Source organism: Fukomys damarensis, unplaced genomic scaffold (assembly GCF_012274545.1).
Source record: "Fukomys damarensis isolate Sample0158 unplaced genomic scaffold, DMR_v1.0_HiC HiC_scaffold_17, whole genome shotgun sequence".
NCBI lineage: Eukaryota > Metazoa > Chordata > Mammalia > Rodentia > Bathyergidae > Fukomys > Fukomys damarensis.
In genome coordinates, this window is record NW_022900929.1 from 6,464,929 (window position 1) to 6,472,198 (window position 7,270).

Below are 7,270 nucleotides of genomic sequence, written 5' to 3' on the forward strand. Positions count from 1 at the left end.
TAGAAGACTGGCAGGCGTCTTTACCTAATTGCTTCCCCAAGCCATATGTATCTAGAGCCCTGTGTAGACAACAACCCAAAACAACAGGAGGGAGACGCACTTCCGACGGGAATCCCGTGGCAGGTGGGAACACTGCCAGCCACACTCCAGAAGAGAGCGAGGAGCCTTCCCCGGGCTCAAGGCCCAGCAGACGCTCGGGTGGGTGAGGTTCACGGAACTCGACACACACTCAGGGCCATGGTTGGGGGGCTGCTACCCAGGACGCTGGGAGCAACTCAGTTTGCGTCTCTAATAGGAGAGGACATTTTTAGAATATGTGGGGGCAGGGGCTTCACCTGAGCTCTTCCAGAAGGACATTTTTGGGAAGTGAGCAATTTAGAAGAAATTAAGTCCCTAGACCTGACTGCTCTTTAAAAATATCACTTTTCTTTCTAAGAAATAACCGTGTTAGGCACATCTGCGATTGCACTATGGATCTGTGTTCGGCCTTGGTGGCAGATGTCTTGTGTATTACACTTACATGAGGCATGAGCCGCTGTTAGTCCATAAATATTTATGGGTAACTGTAATTCCCTCCCTCATTACAAGGATTGTGGTTCTCATTTTACAACCTTAGTTGGTGCTCGGTGTTGGGTTGGAAGTCGTCTCTCCAAACTGCCTTTCCGATGCTCAAGAAAGCCTGGTCCTGTCGTCCTTCCTCCAGATGAAGAGCTTCAGCAAGAGGAGAGAGGTGGCGGAAATTTGCCACCTCTGGCTGGGTTTTGCTGGGCAGATGGTGCCAGCATCGCTGTCTGACCCAGCCTCTTCAACCTGCACCTGATGGAAATTATCTGGCAGACCTTCCTTTGTTGGTGAGATGTGAAGAGTTTGGGATTTTTGGCTCCACCCAAACTGGCTCCACATCTAGGACTGCAGGAAAAAATTGAGCTGTTTGTACAGTCTCCATCTTTAAAGGAATTTATGTATGTACTTGCATTTTGGACATTTCTTTAAAATAATCAGTGGGCACTCTCCTTTGCAAGCTGTGAGGTCTTTGCTATATTTTTCTTTCATTGATTTGAGAATAGCTAGTTTAATGGTTAATTTAATGACTATCGATTGGCTAGAGGAATAGGACAATACTTCTGATTACACAGGACTTAATGTTTTAGGGGAAGACAGAAAATAAAAATAGTCTCAAGTTAAAATAGGGCATTCTGGTTCAAAACGGGGAGCATGGGTCTTGGCGTCTGGATACGAGTGCAGGCCTCACCCGAGAGCAATTCTGCTCTAAGTCTGTGCCATGAAGAAAGCAGTCACATGAGAGGCACATGGATCATCAGGGCCACGGCAGGACAGCATGCAGGAGGCAGGAGGGAGAGTTCTGTTACTGATATGAAGCCATACATGAGCTGTGAAGGGTTCTGTGGGATTTTCCACCTCCCTCCACTGGTTCTCCAGTCCCAGGAGAAGCTCCCTTAGAAGGAGAGAGCCAGGCGATGTCAACCAAATCCCTTTGGAGGTTGTGGGAAACGGTGAGCAGACACAAAGGTCGACCTGGGTCTGGTTCTACGAGCCGAGAAAGGAACCGTGCGCTGCAGAAGAAATAAGTTTCCTCCAGTAGCCAGGATTTCTTGGGTTGGTTAGTGTCTTAGCTACTTTTCCGTCTTTGAGGCAAAATACATGACACCCAAAGTTAGAGGAGGAAAGCTTTATTTAGCTCACAGTTTATAGAAGTTTCAGTACATAGTTGGCTGGCTCCAAGGCATAGTAGACATGACAGAGGGGCATCACAGAGGAGAAACAGTTCATGGTGAGGAGAAGATAGCAAAGACAACAAGAAACCTTAACAGAATCTCTCTGCCTCTTTTATCTTATCGAGACTACTTAGGGCGGGTAGCACTCACACCCTCAGTCCTAGGGCCCTTGAGCCTAGTGCTGCACCATGAATCAACCCCAGTGCACACACTCTAGATACAGCCACCTCTGGAAAAGCCCCACCTATGACTGTATGAGGCTTTGGGGGGACATCCATGTGCAGGCCATGACAGTCAGTGCACACTGTGAAATGCTGGCTGTAGGGACTGGCAGTTGGGCCGGAATTCTGTCGCTGCTCCTCCTCAGGTAGACATGCTGGCAAGTGCACCAGCAACTCTGGGCTACTGCTTCCTTGAGGTCAGCCCAGTCCACCCCGGCAGAGTGACCCTGAAGGGTGGGCGGAGGGAAGTGGTTGGGAGCCAGGCAGCAAGGGTGATGTTCGCTGGAGGTAGGAACTGCCCTGATATTTGAGTAAATTGTTTCCCAGTCAGACACGTCTTCTCCAAAAAGAACATCCCTAGGTTGGACATCTCCCTCCTTGAAGTAGCAACCTGGAGCTCTGATCAGACTCCAGGAAGGGTCTGATGTGGACTCCAGGCAGTGTGAGCTGAGCGTCTGGCTAGCTAGCGCTGCACAGGGAGATGTGGTCTCTCGTCCTCTGGACAGGTTGAGGCACCTGACTCACTCAAGAAATGTTACAGGGGTACAACTTGTTTTTGTCTTTGTGTTTGGATGGTGCTGGGGATTGAACCCAGGACCTTTTCACTGAGCCTTCCCCGCCAACTGCCTGCCTTTAATTCTCAGATAATTTATTCTTTCCAGGTCTATTCAAAGAATCCCATATTGATTCTTTTTTTCCCCCCATATTGATTCTGTTCAGCTTGTTTTCATCTAATTTGCTTTGTTTAGTTTTTTGTGGTTGCTCTAGCTGGACTTACTGGATGCTATCCAGATTTGGGATGTACAGCCACATGTAGACTTCAGATTCGATGAATCCTAATAAAGATCTGCTGCAAACATAAAACATACACTAGATTTCTGACATTTACTATGAAAAAACAATGTGAGGTATTAATAATTGTTATGTTAATTACACGTTAAAATGGTAATTTGTTGGATATATTGGGTTACATAAAATATACTATTACTGTTAATGTCACCTGTTAATTTTTACTTTTTTATGGTATTGGGTTTGGACATAGGCACATTGAGTCACCTTCCTACCCATTTTATTTTTTGTCTTTTTAAACTTTATTTTGGGGTACTGGGGATAAAACCCAGGAGTATTCTACTACTGAGTTATATCTCTAGCCCTTTTTATTTTTTAATTGTTACTTTTATTCATTCATGTTTGCAGTACATAATGATTACATTTATCATGGGGAGTTGGTACCCATACATGACACATCTTAATTCAGCCCTTTTAAAATTTTTAATTTTGAGACAATGTCTCACTAAGTCACCCAGGCTGAGCTCAGATTTGGAATCCTCCTGTCTCAGATTCCCAGAGTTCTGAGATTACTGATCTGCACCAGGATACTTAGCTTGCAACTTGGTTGTTGTTGTTTTTATTGTTGTTGTAGCTGTTGTTTAAATCATATTCCCTGCGTTTCCAAAACATAGATTGATGAAACCAACTAGGGGAAAGACTTCTCAATGATCTCTTCTGCAGCCACTCTGCCTGCTGGGCTGAATTTCTAAAGCATGTGGTCAAAACCACAACAATGTAGCTTTTGCAATTGAAACTCAGCTGTCCAGCAAAGGCTCCCTGGGCAGCCGCCTTCAGGAGAAAGGAGAGGGACTTACAGGAAGCTGAAGGCTCCCACACTGCTCTCCATGAGGAGGCCAGGCCAATGGCTATCGAACAGTGCCACCCCATGGCGCACAGCTCTGAGAGGCTCACATGAGACTCCGCAAAGCCCAAGATCCAGCGGCAGAGTTCCCCAGAGCACTCACGCTTCCTACAAAGTGGTGCTCAGTCCACTGCAGTGCCACCCAAGGGACAAGCCCTCCTTCTCTCTTTTCCAGTTTACACTTGTTCTATGCCTTTAGCACAGCCCTGTCTGGTCACTGTACACAGGCACCCCGGACCCTTCACAGCAATGTAAAAAGCAGCCTCAGTTAACACTGCTGTCTTTTGCTGGATAAGAGTTGGAAGCTGTCCAGCACATATGGCTGGGATGTGGAGCCCTCAGACAGAGGCCCAGGTGGGAAGGGCCTCAGCAGAAGGAAGGCAGGTAACAGGTGAGTGCACCTTGGGCCCTTCCTGTACCAGAAGGGAAGTGCCCAATGGGAAAGGGCAACTTTCACCCTTTACCCCTCCACCCACCACAAACGCCCATGGAGCACTTAATGCAGGCAGTGGGCCAGCTGCTGGAGCTGCAGCCAGTGCAAGGAATCTGGCCTCCTGTGGCCCAAGGTGACACAGGATTCTCGCTGGTGTCACCAGAGTTGCTCCAGATTGCCTCACCCCTGCGCAAACAATTCCCCACTTAAACTCCCTTGGCTCACCATGTTGAACTCGCTTTTGTTTTTCTGTTTAGGCTCTGATTGTCCTAAAGCCACGAGCAAATTTTAAATAGATGAATGACATTATTGTATTTCTGTTGTTGTTGTTGTTTAATTACTCTGGCTGCTATGAGAGGTAATTTTATTAGGGTAAAAGTGGAAGCAGGGAGCTGTTATGCCCTCCTGAACATAGCAGTGTGTCCTGGACAGGGTGGCCCCAGAGGTGGAGCAGAAAGGTTTGGGAGACACTGGAGACCCAGTGATGGGTAGAGCCGGGGGCTCTGAGGAAGAGGCAGTGATCTGCCTCCTGATCCAACCTGAGAGCTGCTTCCAAGGAGAATCAAGAATCCAGCTTGGAACCAGAGTGCGGGGGCACGTGCCTTGTGATCCCGGCTACTTGGAAGGCTGATGCAGGAGGATCACAAGTTCAGGGCCAGCCTGGGCAACTTAACAAGATCCTGTCTCAAAATAAAATTTATTTATTTATTTATTTAGGTGTTTGAGACAGGGTCTTGCTAGGTAGTTCAAACTGGCCTTGAACTCAATATGTGCCAAAGGCTGGCCTTGAACTTCCAGTGATTCTCTTTCCTCAGCCTTCTGGGTACTGGGATTACAGGCATGTACTACTACATCTGGCTCAAAATAAAATTTAAAAAAGGGTTAGGGCTGCAGCTCAGTGATAGAGCACTTGCTGAGCATGTGCGAGGCCCTGGGTTCAAATCCCAAGTACTGAAAACAACAACAAAAAGAGCTGGAGTTTGGACACATTTAGTTTGGGATGCCACAGAAGCAGCTGGATCTTCAGAGCTCTTGACACCCAAAGAGAGGGAAGAAGACGGTGTACATCTCAATTTTGTCTGAGACTAAAGCCTGGCAACTTAGTGAGACCCTGACTCAAAAAATACAAAGGGCTGGTGATGCAGGAGACCCTGGGTTCCATCCCCAGCACTGCCAAACAATAGCTGTAATAATAACATCAGTAGCCAGCGAGAAATGAAACTTGTCAACCTACTTACTAATTTCATGTGTGGGGTTTGAGGAGGACCCCGAGCAAAGCCACAATGAGTGTGGCTGACACTGAGTGCTCTCCTGTCTCCACTGCAGCCAGGGTCTGACAATGTTTCTAGGAAAAAGCTTACTGGAACACAACCTGCCTGAAAGGAAGCCTTCTTTCCCTCTGCAAACCATTCTCTTGCTTTGTTTGGGGGGCACATGGTCTCCTGAGCACAAACATGGGCCTGGATCTTGAGGAGCCCCTTGCTGGTCAGGTGCCACCCAAGACAGGCAAGGGGTGAGTTGGTGACCTGTGCTTCCCAGAGAAGCCCACAAACACCTTCTTCCTCTGGCAGAAACTCTGACCTCCTTCCTCTGAACCAAAGAGAAATATGCGTGGTGAGTGAAGATGTGTCCCTGTGACCCTGGGCTGAGACAAGGGACTGTCACCAACATTTTCACTCAAAGTAGTAGTGATCAAAAAAATACAATGAATGCCAAACCATTTTAAAAACTCATTACAGGACCGGGGATTTAGGTCAGTGGTTCCACCACCTGCTTCTCAAGAGCAAGAATTCGATCCTCAGTACCAAAACGAAAACCTCATTACAGTAAAAGACACATTGCCAAGAACAGGCCTCAAAATCCTCCCCCTTTCTTTGAACACACTTTTCCCATGGTTCCTGCCACTTTCTGAAGTATTTCTGGAAGACTTCTTTCATGAGTGTCTTTAGTTGCACTGTCATGGCTGCCCTGATGTCCTGAATTGATTCCAAACATTTCTCTTTCATGGTCATTTTGACTTTGGGGAAGAGCCAGAAGTCACACAGTGCCAGAGCTGGGGAATAAGGTGGATGAGAACACACAATAATGTCTCTACAACCCTGCCTTTCCGTTGGATAACATTTGGCAGCAGCATTCACTGATTTTTTAAAAATCATATCTCACACTGGCATGAAAGAGTAACTTTCTGAACCAGTTTGCCTTCATAGTACTGTATATGTTTGACAGAAAAGAAAAAAAAAATAGCAGAATTCTCCAAAATAGCAGGATACTGAAATTAGCAGTAAGCAAAAGTACTGACACTCTAATCCCAGCACTTTGGGAAGCCGAGGATCACTAATTCAAGCCCGGCCTGGGCAGTTTAGCTCAGGCCCAGACTCAAAATAAAAATTAAAAGGGCTGGAAATGTGGACTCTCTCCTTTACCTTTTCTCTTTGTGGTACTGGGGATAGAATCCAGAGGCACTCTACCACTGTACTTCTGTGCACCCCCCTTCCCTTTTTAAAATTTTGAGACAGCATCTTGCTAAACTACCAGGTAGTACTCAAACTTGTGTTCCACCTGCCTCAGCCTCCCCAGTAGCTGAGATAACAGTCACACACTATGCCCGGCAGAAATTAAAGCCTTTAAGTTGTGAGAGAATCGCAGATTTACATCCAATTTCAAGAAACAATTCAGGGAGACCGCAGGCTCTCTACTCAGTTTTCCCTACCAGCAGTCTCCGGAAGCCCTGTGGCGTGTGACATCACGGTCAATAACCACAGCCCCTTCCCTGACTCCTGAGCCCCAGCACCACTAAGCCTCTCTCTGTTTCTGTAACTTTGTCATTTCAAGAATGCTGGTTGTGTAAAGGGACCTCGTGGTGTGTAATCTCCTGGGATTAGCTTTTCTTCACTCCTCGTAACTCTCGGGAGATTCCTCCGAGTTGTTATGTACCAACACTCTAGACCTTTCTATTGCTAAACAGTGCTCTGTCTCATGAGACTTGAAAAGAAGAGCAGTTTTCAAGATCGTTTGCTACCTCCAGACAAAGAGAGATTTCAGGTGCACAGATGAAAATAAATTCCTACATATCTCCACAATCTTAAAAATCCTGCAAGATCATACTTGCTACAGTACTCTTCTGTGGAAACAAACTTAATCCCAAGCATTCAGAACTTCAGCAAAATTTAACCAAAACTTATCACCT